Source organism: Mus pahari, chromosome 7 (assembly GCF_900095145.1).
Source record: "Mus pahari chromosome 7, PAHARI_EIJ_v1.1, whole genome shotgun sequence".
Lineage (NCBI taxonomy): Eukaryota > Metazoa > Chordata > Mammalia > Rodentia > Muridae > Mus > Mus pahari.
In genome coordinates, this window is record NC_034596.1 from 8,792,377 (window position 1) to 8,803,708 (window position 11,332).

An 11,332-nucleotide genomic window follows, 5' to 3' on the forward strand; every position below is an offset into this window, starting at 1 on the left:
TATGCATTTTTACATGTAAATCCTTTAAGAGTCTCAGGCTCAGGCTCTGGCTCGCTCTCTCTCTCTCTCTCTCTCTCTCTCTCTCTCTCTCTCTCCCTCTCTCTTGCTCTCTCTCTTCCTCTCTCTGTCTCCTATCTCCCTCCCTCTTTACCCGTTTTCCTCTCTTCCCCCCTCTTCCCCACTTCCCTCTCCTAGTCCTTTTCTGCCTCTCCTCTTCCTCTTTCCCTTCTTCCTCTTTTTTTCCTCTCCCCCTCTTTCCATCTCTCTTATCCCCCCTTTCTCTTTTCTCATTATTTAGTTCTTTCTTCTTTTGAGATAATGAACTTCATGGAAGAAACTGCAGACATTTTGCATCTTGAGCACCACAGCTCGAGACAGTGATAATGGCTTGTGTCCCTTTCCCTGTATGTTGTAAGTATCTCTGTATACTGCTTACCACGGCAATCTGGGATCCTGTGTGTGCATGCCTACTTTCCCCTGTAGGATAGAACTAAATCAAATCTATACTGTCTAAAGGATATGTCTTCTCTCTTCTTTTTGTAAGAATAAGCAGATTTAGATGAACACTTGCTGTTAAGAAGATTATGAGATGAATGTAGACATTTTGTTTGTTATGTACTTGCTCATTAAAACAGTTTCTCATTCTATAGCCCAGGCTAGCTTAGAACTCACTACATACCCAAGGTTAGCCTCAAACTCATGAAAACCCTCTAGCTTCATGACACAAATATTGGGTCTCTAGGCTTCAGCCATGACATTGGCTTCATTTCAACTTTTTTAAAATAGAAAACCTTGTAAGCATTCAGCTACAGGTAGCCAAGAAATTCTCTAGTCTAGAGTGATACTCAGGCCCTTTTCACACTGGGGGACATCAAGTTCCTCATAGGCTGATTTGTAGCACATTCCAGCATTATTCCTTTGCTTAGGAATGAGAGGCAAACATGGCTTACATAAGTAGATTCTTGTTTGTTGAGTGTTTGCAACATTGCATGAGTCCTGTATAAAAGAGAGTCCCTGGGGGCTGGGGCAATGTCTCTCTCAGTCAGTAAAGTACTTTCTATGCAAATGTAAGGACCTGAATTCAATTCCTAAAATTCACATTCAAAAATCTGGGCATAAGTGTTTCTAGTCCTAGTGCAGAGGAGGTTAAGATAAGCAGATCCCTGTGGCTCATGTAAATGAGTCCTGAGCAGCATTTAAGACTGATCTTTTGTCTCCATAAGCATCTTCATGCACAGCTGTATATACCCGCACAGAGGAGCACACACTCACCAAAGAAAAATAATCAAAAACCAAACAAACAGAAAACCTTTCAAATAAAATAAAGTTTTTTTAACAATGACCAGTATTTGATTCCCCAGTATACCACACATAGGATTATGCTATGAGATCTCAATCCTCTCTGGATGTGTTTATTAATCTTGGGGGCAAGTTGTTCTTACTTGCTCTTATCTTGGGACAGCTGCAAGGAATTTTCACTTTAGAGCTCAGTTTCTATATCTACTCAAATTCAATACATTTGTACCTAAAGGGAAAATAAAATACAGAACGTAACAATTCCACCCTTTAAATAAATTTTTTATTTTCTTATTGGATTGTTGAAATCTCACCAACACATGAGAACCTTATTAACTCTTATATGTCTTGAACATCTTATCAATGGCAACCCCCACAAATTCCCATGAAAATACAATCTTTGACAATAAGTGGCAATCACTAGACACAGTAGAGATCATATGTAGACATTTGTCAATATCAAGGTAAAGTTAGAGAAAACCCAGGAATCAAAGGGTAAGTCTCAATGAAATGAACATGCTGGAGTGTTGAAGTGTTGTCTTGCAAAGGTCTGTCTTAAGGTTGTTTGTTTTGATTATTCATTTCAAATGTTTCAGAACCACCAATGAGGTAATCTCTATATCATGCTCTGGGTCGCAATCTCAGGAATGCATCTAACTCAGAAACCTAGGTGGGAAAACTGTTGTCCAAGATAGATATTCTTGTCTAATAAAGGATGGATGTTCTGCATGCTGGCTCCTGCCTGGACCTTAGAGCTACTGTGGAAGAAATCTTGGGAATGTATAGCGCTGCATCCCTGGGATAATTCTCAAGGAGTTGTGGTTCACTTCTGCCTTTTGTTAAGTTTGAAACTCTGTTCTCATTGGAAGGCAATGTCTTCCATCTCCAAGTGTGTGCCATGTCATAGAAAGACAGCTGGTGTGCTTAGCACATGTGATTGCTTTTATTGTCATGGTAAGAATCTATACTCTCCCCATATGTAATTACTGCTGTTTTCAAAAGGAATAAAAGAAATTACTCAAAATTCATATTATAATTTCAAAAGTGAAAAAAGGTAAGAGGAAAAAAGATCATGTAACTCAAACATGACATTTATAAAGCTGATAAGAAATAATCAGCCCCTAATTAACAAGAAAGCCCAAGAGATTTATATGGCTATAATCAAAGAATTTATTAAAACACTGTACTATGCAATACAAGTTACAAAAAAAGTGATAGAATTGGTAAAGTTAGTCTGTCATACAAAATTAAATTGTAGCAAAAGTTTTTCAGAACATGCCCAAAGCAATATACGACAGGAAGAAATTGCGTTTGAAAACTAGCTGTCACTCATCTCTGTACGTCTATGCTCTCTGCACATCACAAGTACTAAAGTACAAAGATACAGTTGTTTCCTGGTTTGAATAGAGATTAGTTCCATGATTCCACAGATGCTTAAATCTAATGATGCTCATGTCTCTTAAAGGAAACAATATAGTACGTGGATATACCTGTATTCATCTTCCTATATACTCTATATTAGGTTTAATACCTCATACAAAAATGTACTAGGTAGATAGTTGCTATATTATATTATTTAAAGAATAAGGCTCATATATAATTATTAACTGCTCCTACTTTTAGCTTTTATTTTTTTATGACAATTTGTGAGAAAATTTCTGTCATCATTTAGAGACACAGTGATTGTCCAATATGTGTCAAAAACATACTCAAAGACCTGACGCACACTGTCTGCCAGTGGATTTTTCTTTCTAGCAGATCACCTCTTTTAAATAATACAAAAATATAGATAAATGCAAACTATTTATATTCCTAGTTGAATTTCTGTGACAGTAAAACCCAGGAATTATGACCTGATCCTAAGTCAGCTTTGTCATTACTAAGACTTTTGTGAATAAAAGCACACACAGGCAGCACATGGCGAGGCTAAGTGGTTGGAGGAATCGATGGTTTATATTTACATTTCATAGTCCACCATTGCCTTTATTCTTTTCACGTTACAGGAGGTGCACATTGGGCATGTGTTGTCCTTAGAACCAGAGAGGGTTCTTTGGTCATGGCTTCTTCTGCAGTATGACTTTTTGGTGCTGTTTTCTTTTGGTTTACTTCTGTCTCCTGATTGTAAAAAACGTTTCTATCTCATATAGGCAATTGTATTTAGATGTGCATAATTACAGATTTCTATCTCAATAGTTAAGTACTTCCCCTGATGTCTGTAGGAACACTTTCCTGGAAAGACCTTACGTGGGTTTTCCACAACCTGGTGCCCTCCCCAGCACACAGGAAACTGAGCTTTTTTTCTTCCTGGTTGCCTTTGCCACTTACCCTACTGCAAACAGGAATTAAGACTTTAGACAGCTGCTTACTCCATAAAAATTTCAAGTTAAATATTCCCATTACATATTCTTAGGGAAAAAGTTCACTGAGCTAGATTAGCCAAACTAATATAAATATGAAGTAATGCCAGTGGCTGCCTGCAGAAGGTGTTTTCAACTTTCCATTTGACTTAAGGGTTCAGTGTACTGAGGTGTCTGTGACATTCTGCTCTGTGGCACACTTGTGAGTGGGATGATGTTGTAATGGTCCCATAATGGCGAATATTATGTTAATGGAGATTGATGCCAATGTGTGGTAATATATATTTAGACAGGTGGAGGCATTCCCAACTGGCAATGTAACAAGTGTGGTTTAAGAATTCACACATATAAGTGGAAAGTTGAGGCCTCTAATCTTACTCTGGACTCTGCCTTTGACCTTGCATGAACATTCATCATTATTCTCTCAGAGTCTAATTTCAGTATTATGAAGGGAATAATACAAAAATACCCTCATTGAAGGATTCAATTGAAAGAGTGTTTGGTTACCACCATAAGCAGTCTTGTCACTAATGGACAAGTGAAAACCTTGCCTGACAAGTCAGTATTGTAGCATGAAGGTTCCAGAGATGGATAAGACCACTGAAGTCTTTTCTCTCCCAACATCCTACACTTCTGTGTGTCATGAAAGCTAGCCAATTTCACAGAGAGAGCTTCATGATGGAATCAAGATGGATTCCTTTATAACCTGTAAAAGAGGTGTGTGGTGTCTCCTGCAATCGTACACTCTTACCATTTAGTTACGATGTACAACCAAAACCAACAGCAATTGATTATATAACGGCTCCTTTGCAAATGTCATAAACTTATAAGGAGGTAACCCATGTCTGTCACTGTGATTCTTATGTAATAATTTATATCTTTTAGAAGTATTTTTGTCCATGTGAAATACTGATGGTCTTCAACTCCTTTTTCAAGCTTTAATTGGCTTACAAAGGAGTGGGGTTCCACAAGGCTTCCTCCTGCCTCTCATTTTCTACACTCCATGCTTCCATCCCCACTTACAACATTCAGATCCCAATATTACCCTGGACACACTGTACTTTCCCATCACATGTCCTCTCCCATTTCCTTTTATTACATTTTAAATTTTGGATTAAATGAGCATAGATCACTATGTTGTTTCTTTTCCCATCCTTCATTTTTACTATTCCCTATATCCTCATTTCTCTATCCACATCACTCCACTTTTTATGTGGACCTTGTGCCACCAGTAATCTTCCTGTCCAATTGCATCTCAGTTATAATATCCCCTCTGTAGATTCATCTGCATCTCCACTGGCCATTTCCATGTACTCACTGCTAAGCATTCAAAGCATTATATTTGAAACTAGCACTCTCATATGAGAAAGCACATATGATGTTTGTCTTTTGGAGTCTAGATGACCTCACTAAGTATAAAAGAGGTCTGCTCCATGGGAGGAAACCCATGCCTGGTACTGAAAATATAGTCAAACTTCATGAGCTGAGAAGACACAGGTCCTGGGGGAGAACATATTGATGATGTTTAGCTAAATGACCATGCTTCCAAACTCCTCTAAATATTATTTTTGTTTCTATAGATCGAGAAGCTTCTCAATGAAGAGCATAGTGTTAAATGCAGAGATTCATTAATGTTTAAAATTGTGAGAGTAAGTAATTATGAATGCTCAGCTGAGACAGATGGAACTTCTATTTCACCTCTAGCCCTGTGCACACAGGCTCAGTAATCATTGCTGAAGAGGGAACAGAAATAATGTAAGAGATGGAAGATAGGGAATGCTGGCCTCTGGGCATAAACATAGTTGTTTCACCATCACATGAACTCATAGTAACTGTGGACTAAGAGATTTCAAAATTTCACCACGGATGGGGATAGGCTTGTGAGCCCCCCTCCGCAGCTGAGGGGGTAATAACAGGCAGTTTATAGCACCAGAGGAAGGGTCACTTTTCGTTGGGGGTTATTAGTTACGTGGCTCCTGTTCCAATAGATGACTGCAAAAACACATGAATGTAGGCTGCACTAATTACACTTGGTGGCTTATTCCCTAAAAATCATGCAGTTGGGAGTTAAGAGGGGGGCATGTTGAAAGTACAGGAAAAGCTGGAGGGAGAAAATAGGTGATGGTTATGATGAAGATAAATTATTTACCTGAATGAACTCTTAAAAATAAAAATAGAATTCAATAAATGGAGCCTCAATAGGGTGGGTTAGGACAGAAGATTTTATTGCCTTGAATAAGAGATAGGTTGTCACATCTTGATACTTAGTGAAAAGTAGCAATCTTCAGAATAATCTTGGAGGTTCACCTTCCTTTCTTTCTTCCCCATATACACAAAACAAGCAAGAGTAAGAAGAGTTCAGGAGTCATAAACTATCTCCCACTATTATCCTCCTGTGTACTTTGGGATAAACTACTTCATTTATTGTCAAGCAAGCTTAGGGGTCTTGCCATTGCTTCCTCTTGAGTTGTTCAAATAGAACATTTCTGAGAACAAACAGCAAAACACCACAAAATAATGGGATCGTGTAAAAGAAGAACTCAAGTTGAGTTACAGAGCATCTCTGAATCAAAAGCATGTTTATGTAACCTTTCCTTGGTCATCAGTGCTTCCTGCAGAGATATCACAAAACATTATCTTTTCTGTCACAGTCCCACCCACAATTCCTATCTCAGCCATCGTTGACATATCTGACACTTTTATAGACCAGGTACCTCTTAGCGAAAACTTTCTCATAATTTTATGGGGATGTGAGTTTAAATAATAGGGAACAGAGTACAATAAAACTCCCATGTGGAAGCAAAAATAACTCCCCTCTCTCAGTATGCACAACAGTGCTAGTCTCTGAAGGCTCCCTTTTCTATGTAAGGGCTGACATTGGAGCCAGTCTTCTTGGCTAGAATTTCTTCTCCCTGTGTGGCATGCCTTTATTCTTACCAATCCTGACTGTTTTCTAAAACTTTACATGTGGGCACCATCTCTAGTGCTTCTGAGATCTACAGGGCATGCTTGTATTTACTACTATGGAGATGATGGATTTTGGTCTCATTAAACTCTTCCATTTACAACATATAATTTGATGGGAATTGGGTACTCTAGCCTAGGCCTCTACCACCTCTAAGGCAGTTGACTGAGTGGGGATTTTGTAACTTGGAGGGTACAAGAGTAGATGGAATGCTGAGATAAATTATACACATGTCTAAAGGTAGTTTGGTCAGGCACTAAAACAAAAGAAATAGGAGCATTAGTTACTAAGAAAGACCATTGGCTTTCCATTGAACTTTGTTGAGGTACATTACAATGCATGTAAGAGAGTGCAGAAAGAACGTAGAGTATGATGGAGCCAAGGGAGTTTTAGTTAGATAAGCTAAAAGAATGTCTACCAGTGAGAACTACATAGGATTTTATGAGTCAAGTAAGTAGAAGAGGTCACTGTAAAACAGATGGATTCAAACAGACATCTGTGACTAGCTAGCAGAGATGCAGAGGAAAAGTTTTCCTTTTGACCTTGTGGGTTTTAGAATAGCGGTAGAGTAAAAACAAATTTAGAAAGGATGAAATATTTGGGCTCATATGTGACTAGGTAAAAAATAATTCTCCCTCAGGATCTATCTTTCTCAAACACACACACACACACACACACACACACACACACACACACACACACACACACACACACCACATTGGTGTTATAGATACTATATAATATAAACTCTCCTAGCTATCAGATCTCTGCCATAGGATTCCTGAGTAATGCTACATAAGAGAGACTGCCTAATACTTAACGTTTGCTAGAAAAGAAATAACCAACAGAGGTTGCAAAGTTGAGACACATCCCTGTGAAGAGGAAGAGGCAATGGGAGGAAACAGCCAGGAGTCACATCTTACCTTTTGGCCTCATACACTGTGCTGTGGGCCCTAAGAATCCAGTTCTGGAGCACATCCAAGAAGAAATGCTTCCAACATGTGCACAAAAGATTCTTAAGTAAGCTCATAAACATGACACCAAGCAAATACTGGCCCAAGTTCATCCCAGTCATAAAAAGAGTTGCTGGGACCATTGAGCAGAACAACTTGAGCTGGAAAAAGCTTCTCCTAATTGGGGCTCAGGTAAGCGACAGATTTCAAGTTTTATTTAATTTGGTTCTCGACCCGTTATTTCTGGTCTCTGGAGTCTTGTCATAAAGAAAACCAATATAAAGTAGAAGACCAAAGAAAGCATGTGAGCTTTTTTAACTGTAGAAATGTGAGAGTAGCCTCCAGGGGGCCACTTCACTGCTGTAGAAGTTGGGTAGAGGGCACATGCTCTGAGTCATAGACATTTGAGGAATTATCTCCTCTGTATTCTTTTAATTATCTCAAAATCAACAACCTGCTCCCTGGTTGGCATGCTCACTATTAGAAGTTTATTTGAAGAATCCCTGAGTCTAAAACAGTTCATTGTAGAAACCTGTGTATTAGTGTTTAGGGCACCCATGTCACAATCACATAAATATATACTTTAAATAGGACACTTTTATTGTCTAAAAGTTGTGAAAGGGAGAAAACTGAGATCGACATATGTTCAGATTTGGTTACTTCTCTCTTTCATGACTCTTACCTAACGTCTATCCACTTTGGGTATAAGAGGCTATCATCCTCATATCTGGCTTCATCTTCAATGGATTTCTTTTACTGTACATCAAGCTATTACAACACAGTACTTCCAAAAAGAAAAGGAGACACTGTAAATCATACTGATATTTTAAAAGCCCCAGTGATGACAATGGTCACTCCAAACAAAAATAGCAATGTGGTGTAGTTCTGCACATTGGTAATCTACTTTTATATCATAGATAAATGTCAAGAAAATGTAAGGACCTGTCCTGTATTACTAATGATTATAACTTAGTAATTCTCCATGGTTCATTTTTCTTGGGATGAAGAATTCCTAGCACCGAATGTGCTGCTCAGCCTTGGATTCTTGAGTCTCTCTTTCTTAGTCCTGTATCTTCCCCTTTTACTACATGGTCCTCGTGTGACCCTGCCAAGCTGTCATGAAGTTTTTCTGGAGAGAGGTGCAGTATACATGATGGGTGTAAGAAGAGTGGCCTCTTCTGTCCCAAAGTCTGCAGCCTGACCATTACAGATTTCTGTGAGGCTGGCCACAAACATTTTGTGGATTATTTCTTTCATTTTACCTCCAATAACTCCTCTTTCTCTTCAACAAGGCTTTTGAAAGAGTGGTTACCTCTGCTTGCAGCAGAGAGCCTTTCATTCTCTTATATTTGAAAGGGAATTCAGCCTTAACAACCCAATTTCAGAAAGTACCAAAGTATGGTCTTTGTTTGGCAAACAATAAAGAAGAGGCCAAAGTCCTGTTTGTGCTTTAACAGTCTTTGGTGAAGACAGTTGTCATTTCTCCAAAATAAGAGAAATATGAAACAAGAGGAAATAAATAATACCAATGAACACACACACACACACACACACACACACACACACACCACTGTAAAAATCACTGAAACCATCATCACCAACATACTGATTGATTTTTGGCCTTTTGTATCAGGTTAAAACATTATATATATATATATATATATATATATATATATATATATATATATATATATATCTCCACATATAAATATATACTCATATATTCATATATATTCATGTATCCATATATTCATGTATTAATATATATGTATATTCATATTTACATTAAGGATATATATATACATATATACACACACACACACACACATATATATATATATGTCTTTATTTTATTTGTGAATACCTTATTTGTTATCTAAAGTTGGAATTTGCCACAAGAATTTTACTTGGATTTGACTTTCTTTGAGTTATTCCAGGGTTCTGGATTTTAGTCACAGTTGGTTCACTTTTACCAGAAACAGTGAAACAAGGGGACCTGGTATATTGAATTAAATCGTTCAAATTCTGTGTTCACTGTTTGTTGTCAATGAATTCTTCTATTAGTGTTGGAGATCTAAATTGTTGCTTAGCTATGCCCACATCATCTTCAATTTATCTATTCAAAAAATTAAAAAAATATCAATTCTAGAAAGCTCTATCTGATCATGTCTCCAAAGTATTTACTTTCATAAATTTTAAAGTTATCCTTAGCCCTTTTATCTGTTTAATATGAACAGAAATAATATTTTCATGATGAATAGCCTTTTCCTTTCGAATCCTTATTTGATTCCTTTTCTTTAACTTCAAGAAAAATATCAGTGAAGCTTGAAGGTCTTTGTAATAGTAGTAAGAGGCAAAAACGTCAGGAGACATGACGGGGCCTTATTAGTGGAACAGCTGTGAGCCAACAACACCTACTCCATTCTGCTGCTTGGCATTAAAGGGAAATTTTTCTATTGCCATTCTCTCTCCTACATGGTCTTATAGACAAGTGCGGGTGGTTTGACCTGCCCTCCTCAAGGGGAATTGATAATGTCAATCTTCAGTCACCTTTCTACTCTCTAGAAAACATCATAGAAGAGAGAAAAAATTGGAAATTGAGCAATTGGGAGAAGGCTCAATTTGTCATCATTTTAATGCTTATTGCGTTTTTAATTAAAATAAAGTCGTATCACTCTACCTGTGATCCTTTCTTCTTCCCATAGCACTGCCTAAGATGCCTTCCTCCCATCCCTTCCATATGTCCCTACTTCCAAAAGGATATATATATATATATATATATATATATATATATATATATATATAGTTTGAGGACTAACTATATTGTATTGGATAGCCAATAGCCAATTAGGGGTCTCATCCCTGGAAGAGGTTAACTCTCTCTCAGCAGTCATCAGTTGCCTGTAGTTTCTTGCCCAATGATATGGCCCCATGAGATTTTTCTTTTTATGCATCAGTATGTCTCTTGACACTGCCATTGTTTAGATCTTATTTATGCAGCCATTTCTAGGAGAGACTGTTTCACAGAAGACTTCCTGGGAATCTGGCTCTTATAATTGATTCCATCCCCCATCCTGAATGTTCTCTGAGCCATACATAGGTGCAGGAGCTGTGTCATAAACATATCCATTATGGCTGGGCTCCTAATAATCCTTTGGTCTCTGAACTGGGTTTGGTTGTGGTTTTCTGTTCTAGTTTCCATTTACTGTAAATAGAGGTTTCTTCAATGGGAGATGATGGTACATTTACACAGATAAGATTTAAATGTAGTTTGGAATTTTACTGGTCTAACCAAGTGGTGGTGGTAGATTCTTTTTAACATTCCTGCCCTGACTAACCCTGGGAAGTTGGCTAGGTTTTCTGTAGCAGGCATGATTTCCTTCATGTTGAATGGTCTCTGTGCAATTAAACAGCTGGTGTTTGCCACCACCAACATGTGTGTATATCCCTTACTGCATCTTTACTGATATCAATCTTGCCATTGTTGTTTCATAGGGGTTGCAGATGTGTAGGATGATTAATTCCTTCCCTGTTGTGTTTTTGATGAGTTTCAGGAAGTTAAAGAGAGTTGTGCCTCTCAGTAATTTTTACCATTTCAAATTGGAGTTCTTTTGAAAATACATGGCAATTAAAAAGCAGATGTCAGTCACTATGATCTCTGAGGTCAACAACTGAAAGAGACAATACCTGTAACGATGTAGTTAGGTGCAGGTGAGTAATGTGTTCAGATCTTAGAAGTTCACTAATTACTAACATCTAAC